Here is a 13,968-nt window from a genome sequence, read left to right as displayed (position 1 = left end):
GATCAAGAAGGAGTAGACATCTTCCCCAACCGTATGTGTGTTGAACGCGCAGGTGCTGTCCATTCAGCACTAGGATCATCGGTGATTTGGATCACGACGAGTACGACTCCCTCAACCCCGTTCTCTTGAACGCTTCCGCTCGCGATCTACAAGGGTATGTAGATGCACTCCTCTCTCTCGTTGCTAGATGAACTCCATAGATTGATCTTGGTGAAGCGTAGAAATTTTTTATTTTCTGCAACGTGCCCCAACAGTGGTATCATGTCACTATTTGATTGCATGTGATGTTTATCATGATTTTGCATCTTGTTTACTTAGAACGACGGTATTAAATAAGATGATCCCTCATAATAATTTCAAGAAAGTGTTCCCCCTAACTGTGCACCGTTGCAAAAGTTCGTTGTTTCGAAGCACCACGTGATGATTGGGTGTGATAGATTCTAACATTCACATACAACGGGTGTAAGATAGATTTACACATGCATAAACACTTAGGTTAACTTGACGAGCCTAGCATGTACAGACATGGCCTCGGAACACAAGAGACCGAAAGGTCGAACACGAGTCGTATGGAAGATACGATCAACATGGAGATGTTCACCAATGATGACTAGTCCATTTCACGTGATGATCGGACACGGCCTAGTCGACTCGGATCATGTAACACTTAGATGACTAGAGGGAAGTCTAATCTGAGTGGGAGTTCATTAAATAATTTGATTAGATGAACTTAATTAACATAAACTTAGTCTAAAAACCTTTGCAAAAATGTCTTGTAGATCAAATGGCTAACGCTCATGTCAACCTCAAGTTCAACTCATTCCTAGAGAAAACCAAGCTGAAAGATGATGGCAGCAACTATACGGACTGGGTCCGGAACCTGAGGATCATCCTCATAGTTGTCAAGAAAGCATATGTCCTAGAAGGACCGCTAGGTGAAGCACCCATCCCAGAGAACCAAGACGTTATGAACGCTTGGCAGTCACGTGTTGATGATTACTCCCTCGTTCAGTGCGGCATGCTTTACAGCTTAGAACCAGGGCTCCAAAAGCGTTTTGAGCAACACGAAGCATATGAGATGTTCGAGGAGCTGAAAATGGTTTTCCAAGCTCATGCCCGGGTCGAGAGATATGAAGTCCCCGACAAGTTCTATAGTTGTAAGATGGAGGAAAATAGTTATCTCAGTGAGCACATACTCAAAATGTCTGGGTTGCACAACCGCTTGTCCCAGCTGGACATTAACCTCCCGGATGAGGTGGTCATTGACAGAATCCTTCAGTCGCTCCCACCTAGCTACAAGAGCTTTGTGATGAACTACAATATGCAGGGGATGGTGAAAACAATTCCTGAAGTAGTTTCAATGCTGAAGTCAGCGGAGGTGGAAATCAAAAAGGAACATCATGGGTTGATGGTCAATAAAACCACTAAGTTCAAGAAAGGCAAGGGTAAGAAGAACTTCAAGAAGGACGACAAGGAAGTTGCCGCGCCCGGTAAGCCAGTTGCCAGGAAGAAGCCAAAGAATGGACCCAAGCCTGAGACTGAGTGCTTTTATTGCAAAGGGAAGGGTCACTGTAAGCGGAACTGCCCCAAATACTTAGCAGACAAGAAGGACGGCAACACTAAAGGTATATGTGATATACATGTAATTGATGTGTACCTTACCAGTACTCGTAGTAGCTCCTGGGTATTTGATATCGGTGCCGTTGCTCATATTTGTAACTCAAAGAAGGAGCTGTGGAATAAGCGGAGACTGGCGAAGGATGAGGTGACGATGCGAGTCGGGAATGGTTCCAAGGTTGATGTGATCGCCGTCGGCACGCTACCTCTACATTTACCTACGGGATTAGTTTTAAACCTCAATAATTATTATTTAGTGCCAGTTTTGAGCATGAACATTGTATCTGGATCTCGTTTAATGCGAGATGGCTACTCTTTTAAATCTGAGAATAATGGTTGTTCTATTTATATGAGAGATATGTTTTATGGTCATGCCCCGCTGGTCAATGGTTTATTCTTGATGAATCTCGAACGTAATGTTACACATATTCATAGTGTGAATACCAAAAGATGTAAGGTTGATAACGATAGTCCCACATACTTGTGGCACTACCGCCTTGGTCACATTGGTGTCAAGCGCATGAAGAAGCTCCATGCTGATGGACTTTTAGAGTCTCTCGATTATGAATCATTACCATGCCTCATGGGAAAAATGACTAAGACTCCGTTCTCCGGAACAATGGAGCGAGCAACCAACTTATTGGAAATCATACATACTGATGTGTGCGGTCCAATGAGCGTTGAGGCTCGCGGAGGATATCGTTATGTTCTCACTCTCACAGACAACTTCAGTAGATATGGGTATGTCTACTTGATGAAACACAAGCCTGAGACCTTTGAAAAGTTCAAGGAATTTCAGAATGAGGTAGAGAATCAACGTGACCGAAAAATAAAGTTCTTACGATCAGATCATTTCGGAGAATATTTAAGTCACGAATTTGGCACGCACTTAAGGAAATGTGGAATTGTTTCACAACTCACGCCGCCTGGAACACCTCAGCGTAACGGTGTGTCCGAACGTCATAATCGCACTCTATTGGATATGGTGCGATCTATGATGTCCCTTACCGATTTACCGCTATCATTTTGGGGATACGCTCTAGAGACAGCTACATTCACTTTAAATAGGGCACCGTCTAAATCCATCGAGACGACACTGTATGAATTATGGTTTGGGAAGAAACCTAAGCTGTCGTTTCTAAAAGTTTGGGGATGCGATGCTTATGTCAAGAAACTTCAACCTGAAAAGCTCGAACCCAAGTCGGAAAAATGCGTCTTCATAGGATACCCTAAGGAAACCATTGGGTATACCTTCTACCTTAGATCCAAAAGCAAGATCTTTGTTGCCAAGAACGGGTCCTTTCTGGAGAAAGAGTTTCTCTCGAAAGAAGTAAGTGGGAAGAAAGTAGAACTCGATGAAGTACTACCTCTTGAACCAGAAAGTAGTGCAGCTCAGGAAAATGTTCCTGTGGTGCCTACACCGACTGGAGAGGAAATTAATGATAATGATCAAGGTACTTCAGATCAAGTTGCTACTGAACTTCGTAGGTCCACAAGGACACGCTCCACACCAGAGTGGTATGGCAACCCTGTCCTGGAAATCATGTTGTTAGACAACGGTGAACCTTCGAACTATGAAGAAGCGATGGCGGCCCCAGATTCCAACAAATGGCTTGAAGCCATGCAATCCGAGATAGGATCCATGTATGAAAACAAAGTATGGACTTTGACAGAGTTGCCCGATGATCGGCGAGCGATAGAAAACAAATGGATCTTTAAGAAGAAGACGGACGCGGATGGTAATGTTACCATCTATAAAGCTCAACTTGTCGCTAAGGGTTATCGTCAAGTTCAAGGGGTTGACTACGATGAGACTTTCTCTCCCGTAGCGAAGCTGAAGTCCGTCCGAATCATGTTAGCAATTGGCGCATACTATGATTATGAGATATGGCAGATGGACGTCAAAACAGCATTCCTTAACGGCTATCTTAAGGAAGAACTATATATGATGCAGCCGGGAGGTTTTGTCGATCCTGAGAATGCTAACAAGGTATGCAAGCTCCAGCGATCCATTTATGGGCTGGTGCAAGCATCTCGGAGTTGGAACATTCGCTTTGATGAGATGATCAAAGCGTTTGGGTTTATGCAGACTTATGGAGAAGCTTGCGTTTACAAGAAAGTGAGTGGGAGCTCTGTAGCATTTCTCATATTATATGTAGATGACATACTTCTGATGGGAAATGATATAGAACTTTTGGACAACATTAAGGCCTACTTGAATAAGTGTTTTTCAATGAAGGACCTTGGAGAAGTTGCTTACATATTAGGCATTAATATCTATAGGGATAGATCGAGACGGCTCATAGGTCTTTCACAAAGCACATACCTTGATAAGACATTGAAGAAGTTCAATATGGATCAGTCCAAGAAAGGGTTCTTGCATGTATTGCAAGTTGTGAGATTGAGCTCGGCTCAATGACCGACCATGGCAGAAGATACAGAAGAGATGAGTGTCACCCCCTATGCCTCAGCCATAGGGTCTATTATGTATGCCATGCTGTGTACCAGACCTGATGTAAACCTTGCTGTAAGTTTGGTAGGAAGGTACCAAAGTAATCCTGGCAAGGAACACTGGACAGCGGTCAAGAATATCTTGAAGTACCTGAAGAGGACTAAGGATATGTTTCTCGTTTATGGAGGTGATGAAGAGCTCGTCGTAAAGGGTTACATCGACGCTAGCTTCGACACAGATCTCGATGACTCTAAGTCACAAACCTGATACGTGTATATTTTGAATGGAGGGGCAGTAAGCTGGTGCAGCTGCAAGCAAAGCGTCGTGGCGGGATCTACATGTGAAGCGGAGTACATGGCAGCCTCGGAGGCAACGCATGAAGCAATATGGATGAAGGAGTTCATCACTGACCTAGGAGTCATACCCAATGCGTTGGGGCCGATCACTCTCTTCTGTGACAACACTAGAGCTATTGCCCTTGCCAAGGAGCCCAGGTTTCATAAGAAGACCAGGCACATCAAGCGTCGCTTCAACTCCATTCGTGAAAATGTTCAAGATGGAGACATAGATATTTGCAAAGTGCATACGGATCTGAATATCGCAGATCCGTTGACTAAACCTCTTCCGCGAGCAAAACATGATCAACACCAGAACTCTATGGGTGTTCGATTCATCACAATGTAACTAGATTATTGACTCTAGTGCAAGTGGAAGACTGTTGGAAATATGCCCTAGAGGCAATAATAAAATGATTATTATATTTCCTTGTTCATGATAATTGTCTTTTATTCATGCTATAATTGTGTTATCCAGAAATCGTAATACATGTGTGAATACATAGACCACAACATGTCCCTAGTGAGCCTCTAGTTGACTAGCTCGTTGATCAACTGATAGTCATGGTTTCCTGACTATGGACATTGGATGTCGTTGATAACGAGATCACATCATTAGGAGAATGATGTGATGGACAAGACCCAATCCTAAGCATAGCATAAGATCGTATAGTTCGTTTGCTAGAGCTTTTCCAATGTCAAGTATCTTTTCCTTAGACCATGAGATCGTGTAACTCCCGGATACCGTAGGAGTGCTTTGGGTGTATCAAACGTCACAACGTAACTGGGTGACTATAAAGGTATACTACGGGTATCCCCGAAAATGTCTGTTGGGTTGACACGGATCGAGACTGGGATTTGTCACTCCGTATGACGGAGAGGTATCTCTGGGCCCACTCGGTAATGCATCATCATAATGAGCTCAAAGTGACCAAGGGTTTGGTCATGGGATCATGCATTACGGTACGAGTAAAGTGACTTGCCGGTAACGAGATTGAACGAGGTATTGGGATACCGACGATCGAATCTCGGGCAAGTAACGTACCGATTGACAAAGGGAATTATATACGGGGTTACTTGAATCCTCGACATCGTGGTTCATTCGATGAGATCATCGAGGAGCATGTGGGAGCCAACATGGGTATCCAGATCCCGCTGTTGGTTATTGACCGAAGAGTCATCTCGGTCATGTCTGCGTGTCTCCCGAACCCGTAGGGTCTACACACTTAAGGTTCGGTGACGCTAGGGTTGTCGAGATATTAGTATGCAGTAACCCGAAAGTTGTTCGGAGTCCCGGATGAGATCCCCGACGTCACGAGGAGTTTCGGAATGGTCCGGAGGTGAGGAATTATATATAGGAAGTCAGGTTTCGGTCATCGGGAAAGTTTTGGGGGTCACTGGTATTGTACCGGGACCATCGGAAGGAAGGGTCCCGGGGGTCCACCGGGTGGGGCCACCTATCCCGGAGGGCCCCATGGGCTGAAGTGGGAGGGGAACCAGCCCCTGGTGGGCTGGTGCGCCCCCCCCCCTTGGCCCCCCCTGCGCCTAGGGTTGGAAACCCTAGGGGTGGGGGCGCCTCCACCTGGCTTGGGGGGCAAGTTCCCCCCTGGCCGCCGCCCCCCTTGGAGATTGCATCTCCTAGGGACGGCGCCCCCCCTAGGGGCCCTATATAAAGAGAGGGGGAGGGAGGGCTGCGCACCCATGCTCTTGGCGCCTCCCTCTCCCTCTGCAACACCTCTCCCTCTCGTAGAGCTTGGCGAAGCCCTGCCGAGATCGCTGGTGCATCCACCACCACGCCGTCGTGCTGCTGGATCTCCATCAACCTCTCCTTCCCCCTTGCTGGATCAAGAAGGAGGAGACGTCTTCCCCAATCGTACGTGTGTTGAACGCGGAGGTGCTGTCCGTTCAACACTAGGATCATCGGTGATTTTGATCACGACGAGTACGACTCCCTCAACCCCGTTCTCTTGAACGCTTCCGCTCGCGATCTACAAGGGTATGTAGATGCACTTCTCTCTCTCGTTGCTAGATGAAATCCATAGATTGATCTTGGTGAAGCGTAGAAATTTTTTATTTTCTGCAACGTTCCCGAACAAAAATAAGATAAGCGCATAGGTGTGAGCTCGGCTCGGCTCATTCCCGCAACCCGCGGCGAGGCGTGCGGCGGAGGAGGAGCGCGCGAGGGCCTCTTCTCTTCTCAAGCTCCAATAGCATGTAGAAGAGCCACCATTATAAGGACGTCCAACTCCTTTTCCACTTCTGGGGTGGGACTAAACTTCCCACCTCCACCTAGTGCCAATAACCCACATGGGACCTTAGAGATTTTTCTAAAATTGCTATATGGGCTTAAGGCCCATCTCAAATTTCAGCAGTAACTCTGCGGCAAACATAATAACAAAATCCTATCATCACCTATAGTCGTCACAGCCCAAGAACCTAGTTGGTCCAGGGCAATGCCAGGCCCCAAGCAGCCAGGGTCGTTCCCTCTCGTTCCTTCATCCACTGTAGATACATTAACATTGTTCGGTTTGGTAGTTCTGTTGTTCGCGTAATGATTTTTTCTTTTATGGCTGGGTGGGCAAGAAAAGGATTAGATATCAACTCATACGCGTGCTTCATACATTCAAAAACATTTTTTGGTACTTACTATGAGAATAGAAAAATAGAGATGGGTACATCCCTCTTTCTCGCGGACCGTGCCTCCGGCCTGGCACGCCACATGTCCTGGGTCATGGAGCGACGCACGGGCGCTGTGAGGTAGTAATCTCATCTCATCATTAATGAACTTGTAGCATAGAAATTTAGTTTGTTCTTTCCAAATTTATCAAAATTGGTTGTATCTTAAAATATGAAGAGCCTAAGTTTCCTTCCAAATACTCTTTCTTTTCACAAATATAGGATGTTTTAACTCTTTGTGAATCATATGTATATAGACATTTTTTTAGAGTGTTTCTTGACTTATTTCAGTCTGTATATAGTTCATATTAATAAAATACCTAAAACATATTATATCTGTGAACGGAGCGAGTAGCATTTTTGCACGCTTAATTAGGTATTGGGCAAAGAATTCCTAAAAAAGAAGCTACTGGACAAAGAGAGCGGACGTTTGGCTCCCGAGAGCCATGGAGGCCTTTTTTTGAAAACAAATCAAAATTCAAACTTTTCGGTTCCAATTTTTTTTGAAAACAATTGTGCAAGTAAACAAGTATGTTATGTCTATGTGTGTAAAATTTCAGAAAGAAAAATGTTGAAATGTGACATGTACAAAAAAGACAAATTCATGGTCTGTGAGTATGAATAGTATCATGTGTTAAAAAGTCTTAGATTTGTTTTTTTTGCACAGCCCTCATTTCAACTTATTTTGCCCTCAAAATTAACACACATGTGTGTTATGCCTTCATGTATATGTGTATTTTTTTCAGAATTTTTTGAAATGTAGAAAATATGAAATTCAACAAAATTCAAAATTTTCAAAACCGAGCTCCATGGAGCTCGGCCTCCAAAGACAATATCCTCTGGACAAGGAACATCACAAGCCTACCTGCCAAAGTTTTACTTTCATGCAGGCGGTGGAAAAGGGTGTTTTTTTCTAGCTTTTGAAGATACGAACAAACCGTGGAAAGAAGGCGGACCGATGGAGCTCCGGTTCAACCTGTGCCTGCTTAACGTTCTTCCTGACGCGTGTGCGTGTGACTAAGTACTCCCTCCGTCCCGAAATACTTGTCGAAAAAATGGATGAAAATGGGTGTATCTAGAACTAAATTGCGTCTAGATACATTCATTCCTTCGACAAGTATTTTCGGACGGAGGAGTATGTTGGAAGCTGTAACTTGATCTTCCCTTTTATCCGAAGAGGTTTCCCAACAAGTTCATCGAGCTCTGTAACATATGATTAGTTTGATTTGACGACCTTACTTTCCTGGTACAGTCAAGAATTCGAAGTTTTGAATCACACCAGTCCTTTTCTTCCTGGTCCACCAAAGAAACCAAGTAGAGATGGAGATTACTATAATCTACTACTGCCATCCCTTCCCTGCCGCAGTGTTTTGAATCTCTGACCACCGGATCTGGATCCGGACCAGTGAATTCTAGATTCAAAAACCGTCGCCGTCTAGCTAGAGAGCTTCGCAAATCCAAACTTCAGAAAATGGTGGCGGTTGGTTGACTATATATCAATATATGCTTCACTGCCTCGCCAACATTTAACACCAGTCGCTAACACCACGAACAGCCTTAGCCATCGGCCGATCACGCATGGAACAGAAAGAAGCTCCAGTCGAAATTGAATAGTACTACTTGAGTATCCCTCTATTTCTCCTCTGCCGTACAGTTATATGCTGACCTTTGATCCTGTCAAAATTCTGAGTTTCCTAGCCTCTGACCGGACCATCAACCCGGACTCGCCTAGTCAGTTGGCCCCCAACGCCGGGGCTGCTGCATTCTCATCCACGAACAGGAATAGCTCGATCCGGGCAGCAGTCTGGCTGCTCGTGCATGACATCGAGCGAATGGTCTCCCTACTAGTACTCCCCCATGCATTCACAGTGACGGTGCTGCCTACGCCTGGACCGTTCGTTTGATTAGTCAGGCGAGACTGCGCAGCCGGCCGGCAGGTCCCCGCGATTTCTCCCGCTGCGTGGAAAAATAGAAACAACAGAGACGGCGCCAGGCAGAAGCAGCACAGAAGGTTCTTCCGGCGTCAAGTTGCGCAGTTGCTTGTTGGACGGGGAAACGCTCCAACGCGCGCAGCATCCGAGTAAGTATCAGAAATCGGAAATGTAGGAGTAGTAGGGTAGGAGGAGTTGACCTCTCTCTTTCTCTGGATCTGCCGGGAGCAGACAGAGAAACGAGACACGGGAGTCGTTGCGACACATGGAATGGAAAGCTTTGCTCGAGGCATGCATGATGGGCTCGTCTTCGTCTTCTTCTCGTATACAAGTAAACCCATCGTTGTCAGACACTGGAGCTCGAAAATGATGGATCAGTGTTCCTGTCTCGTAGGAGGGAGTACTTTTATTGTTGCGAACGAGTCTTTTATCTTCGTTTTCTTTTTTTGTATTAGTGCGTGTTTTCACAAATCTTAGCAGCGTGTTCTTGGTCGTGTAGATAACAAAAATCACAAATCTTAGCAGCGTGTTCTAGCCTTTGTACTAGGTAGGACTGTTGCACACACTTACTTCAGTTTCAAGCACTTGTTTTAGTCGAGCAATGCTACATTGTTCTGGACTTTGCATGCCGTCTTACCTTGCCAGTCAAGATTGATCCTCTTTTTCCTTATATCAACTAGAGTCATGATTTTCTACCGCATTTCAAACACTAATAATGTGTTATTTTTCTCCCTAGAGTACCCAACACCTGCATACATCCTTTGAACATGTAAAACAGGCACACTGTGCCCAGCAACAGAAGCTGCCGTACAAGTTCCAGGAGCGAGCCACGACTACCTAGCCCGGGCACGATCCGCCGGCCGGTTGATCGGTGACCACGTCTCGGCAAGGAAGTTGATCGCTGACCACATTTAAAGACGACATGCGTCCGGCAAGTCACAGTCTGTACCGGTATAACAAACACATCTCGAACTGAAATTTGCATCGAGACAGGACAGGAGCTGAATGCAACATCCGCGGTTTGACTGCGGTTCCAGGTCGCGGCGAAACACCGGGAGAGAGAGGCATGTGGCGTTTGGCGACGGCGCCCGCGCTGACCCGGGCGCGCGCGGGGCCGGGAAGGAAGGCGTCCGTGTCATGTGGAGCACGAATTAAACGCGCGCGCGCAGGAGCGGGTCGCCGCTGGGTTAAGCCGGGAGAGGGGCAGCGGCAGTTCGCCGGCGGGTGAAAGGGACGCGGCGGGCCGGGCTCTCCTGCGTGCCGCCGGGACGACAGCGACGGAGGATTCCGTGCCTGCCAAGTTCCAGGATTCCAGATTCTGGTCGCCAGTAGAATCTGCGTTTCTGTCTTTTTTTAAACCATGGGTTCTCCTCTGTGGCTCCGATGGGGCTCGACGCTCGAGCCTTTGCCGCGGGGACAAGGCGCGTGCTCTGGTTCGAAAACTTGGAGATAGCAGGGCCGGGTGGAATTTACATGGTCCATTGCCGATAATGTCCCCATTCCAGTAGAAAGATGGGAACAGTGTCAACAAGCCGGTGAATGGACTATTCAAAGCTCCGGCTTAAGGACTGGCAATCAGCAGTCTTTAGTTTTTTTATATTCTAAAAAAGTACCATAGATAAGATCACTGAATTGTCTTCCTACGCAAGAAGAAGAAGCAAAATCATGGTTGAATTATGCAGATAAGAGAAACGAATCAAAAAATTCTGTTAAGATTCAAAGTTAAGAGTCTTAATTTTGGTCAAGTCTAAAGAAAGTATAAGGTTGTTCTAAGTTCTGTAATTCGACATTCCAAACTAATTCCAGTTCAAGCTTTGCTCTGAGTCAAACTTCTCTCCACACATGTGTTGTCTTTCTTTCCCCTCTTGCAAGGCGACTAGGGCAAAGCCTTCTTCCCCTTGATCTCCCCCGGCGAGCCTATGAATTTGCCTCCCCTCTGCCTGCCTCTTTGACGGCCGGTGGCGGTGAGAGAAATCCTGGTGCCTCAGTTCCGGCTAGTAGATAGGTTAGGGTTTTAGGACGACCCTCGAAGGGATGTGCTCCATGGTCCATCTTGGTTGCAGGGTGAACCGCATTGCCCGCTGTCTGTGAGACGCCTTTCGATCCCAGGTTTGGGGGCAGCTGGCCTTTGCTGTGGCGGGGACAGATGGTTGTTGCGTCCATGGTTTGGTCTTCTGAGTGCAGGCACGGGCACGATGCGTTCATGGTGGTGTCTTCCCCATGACCCAAGTTTCCTTTTAGGTGTAGGTCATAATGGAGGACAATGGCCACGTCGTTGCAAGTGTTTTACCCCCTCCCACCGTTTCCTTGGAGTTTGTTTGTTGAGCACTTTCTATCTCCCGCTTATGTTTTCTTTTCTCTATAGATTGATGGTATTTTTAATCATGTATGATTGATGACTTTGTTAATTTAAAGCTAAGCTCGTCATGAGCCTCCATTCTAACAGCAAGATCATAATCAAGGAGGTGATCCCATTTGTTGCAAACAAATTATATTTGGGGAAGATGTGAGGTGAAATAGGCCATCACCAACTTTATCTAATACTAATACCTACAAAGCTAGATTACAAAAATATCTTTGAAACATTAGATTCTTGGAAGGTGTGTTTAATTTTTTTTATAGAAAAGGTCAACTCCTATGGTGTCAAGTAAATTGGCCCTCGAGAATCCATCAGAAAATCACTCGGTGGAACTATTACCTTCTCTCTTTTATTTAAAAGGAGTATGACCCCTTGCCTCTGTATCTGGAAGATGCATGCAACTATTTTATTAATTATTTAGACCTTACAAAGTAATACATCAATATGTCTGAAGCCATCATCTTGGTAACATCTGTTGCTACTTCTATCCAATGATGAAGGGGTGCAGAAAGTGTGAGCCGAATACCCAGACCACTCACCTAAGCCTAACATCTAAAACTGGAGGCCCCAACCAAACCACATGCCAGGTATGGGGCACAAACCGATCCGACGCACTCTCATAGGTCGTCGCCGCCTTCTTCCATCAATCCATCTTCAAAGCATATACTAACGCATCGACCTTGCCAGGTCTACTGTCGACGCCACCACGACGCTAGACAACACCTCCTTCCTACGCACACCCAACATCACACATCCGTCGCCAAGGCACTGTCGCGCCATGCTACCGAGGCTCCACGTCGTCCATGCGTCACATGGAAGGCCGCTCCACCGCAGATGTCGTTCACTCATCCCTCAAGCCTATGTATACCCCCAAGAATGACGCCCCCAAGAGGGATACGATACAAGAGCGCCGCTCTTATCCGATCGACCGATCTAAAGTTTCCCCGTAGGTGGCGGATAGGGGTCTAGAGCTTCTCCACGATGATGCCTTCTAGAAGGGGACGACACAAAAAATGCCGCCATCGCCGGCCTTGGCAACGAGCCAAGACTAGGGTTTTCACCCAGATCCGCTCGAGGAACCTCCATCCAGCCTCGTTTGCACGGGACCACCACCGATCACCGCCGCCGCGCATGGAGCAGGCCGCACCGGCCAGAAGCGATCTGGCCTGAGGCCAGACCACACGTACAGCCTATCCACCCACCAGGCCCTCCATGCCACAGCCGCCAATCCGAGATCCGACCGGCCGCAGAGACGCCTGCCGCTGCCATGCCGCAGGACCGGACTAGCGGTGCCTCCACATGCCGGGGGGCCCGCCCCACCCCAAGTCGCGGGAGAGAAGGAGAGACCCCCGCCACCGCCATCTGCCCTCAGGCTTAGCCCGACGATGTCACGCGGCTGGGACGGGAGGAGAGAAGGGAGTAGATCGGGGCTTGGCACCAGCTAGGGTAGCGGCTTGCCCGAGTCGCCTGATGCGGGAGTGACCTTAAAAATGGGAGAGATTTCCACTTTCCGACCTTTGCACCAACTAGGGATGCATACATCCATTTTAGTATGAGTACCATGTCAATTCTATGAATTAAACTCGGATCGTTAGACTGCACAACCGCATACCCAACCACTGAGCCAAGGTTAGCTATCTAAAAAAATGATCATAAAAATATATACTTAGTTGCCAAGAATTTGAGTATATATTACGTTTCTGCAGTTGGAAATTCAAAATCTTCACATTCTGCACCCCTCAAATATGAAATCGATCCATGCCAAGTGAAATTTTGCACAGTACGCGGTGCCTTGACTAAATAGTTTGAATCCATGTGGTTTACTCTTCACGTGCCGTACAGCTACCACTGTAAACATCAAAGAAAAAAATAAGACATGAAAAAGTATTCATCCGCCGCTTGCGGAAAGTGGGGAACAGATCGTGATGTGTGAAATCAACACCACTGAGCAATGAGTCACACACATTAGGTCCTTATAATTTTCCGGGCAGGCCGATTGCAGTATCACACTTCAAAAATGTACAGTGGTGTTTTTTTTTCTTGAAGGATAAAATAAATCCACATTGCTCCCATAAACTTTTTTCCCTCAAGAAATTAATTCAAACTTTTTTCGGACTTACTTAACCCTCTAAACAATTACGTTTTGGAGTAATTTTCGAGTCAGTTTATGGAATAAAAAGTCGCTACTGACACTTCTAAAAATATAAATACCATTTACATGTAAGTAATGACGTGAACGATAGTTTAGCTACCAAATGTGACCATTTATGACATGTGAAAAAAGGCAACATATTCTTCATCGACGAAGTACATGTATGATTTTGGTTATACTTTATAGAACCTTCTATGGAAGATTTTTAACAAACCAGTTGGAGAGTAAAATGCTCTAGGATGTGATCGTCCAGGGTGTTAAATGATAGAGGGGAATGTGAGCCAAGATATTTTAGTTAAAAAGTTTTGTTCTTTACGTTTTCCAAAATAAGGTTTCTCTCGACTTCCATTTGAAGAAACCATCCTCTTCAAGGTTCATGTAAAAGGTAAAAAAATAACATAATATCAAAATACCAACAGAAGGACATCTACATTGTCGTTGGTTGT

This window comes from Triticum dicoccoides, chromosome 2B (assembly GCF_002162155.2).
Source record: "Triticum dicoccoides isolate Atlit2015 ecotype Zavitan chromosome 2B, WEW_v2.0, whole genome shotgun sequence".
In the NCBI taxonomy this organism is placed as follows: Eukaryota; Viridiplantae; Streptophyta; class Magnoliopsida; order Poales; family Poaceae; genus Triticum; species Triticum dicoccoides.
Note: the sequence above shows the minus strand (reverse complement) of the source record.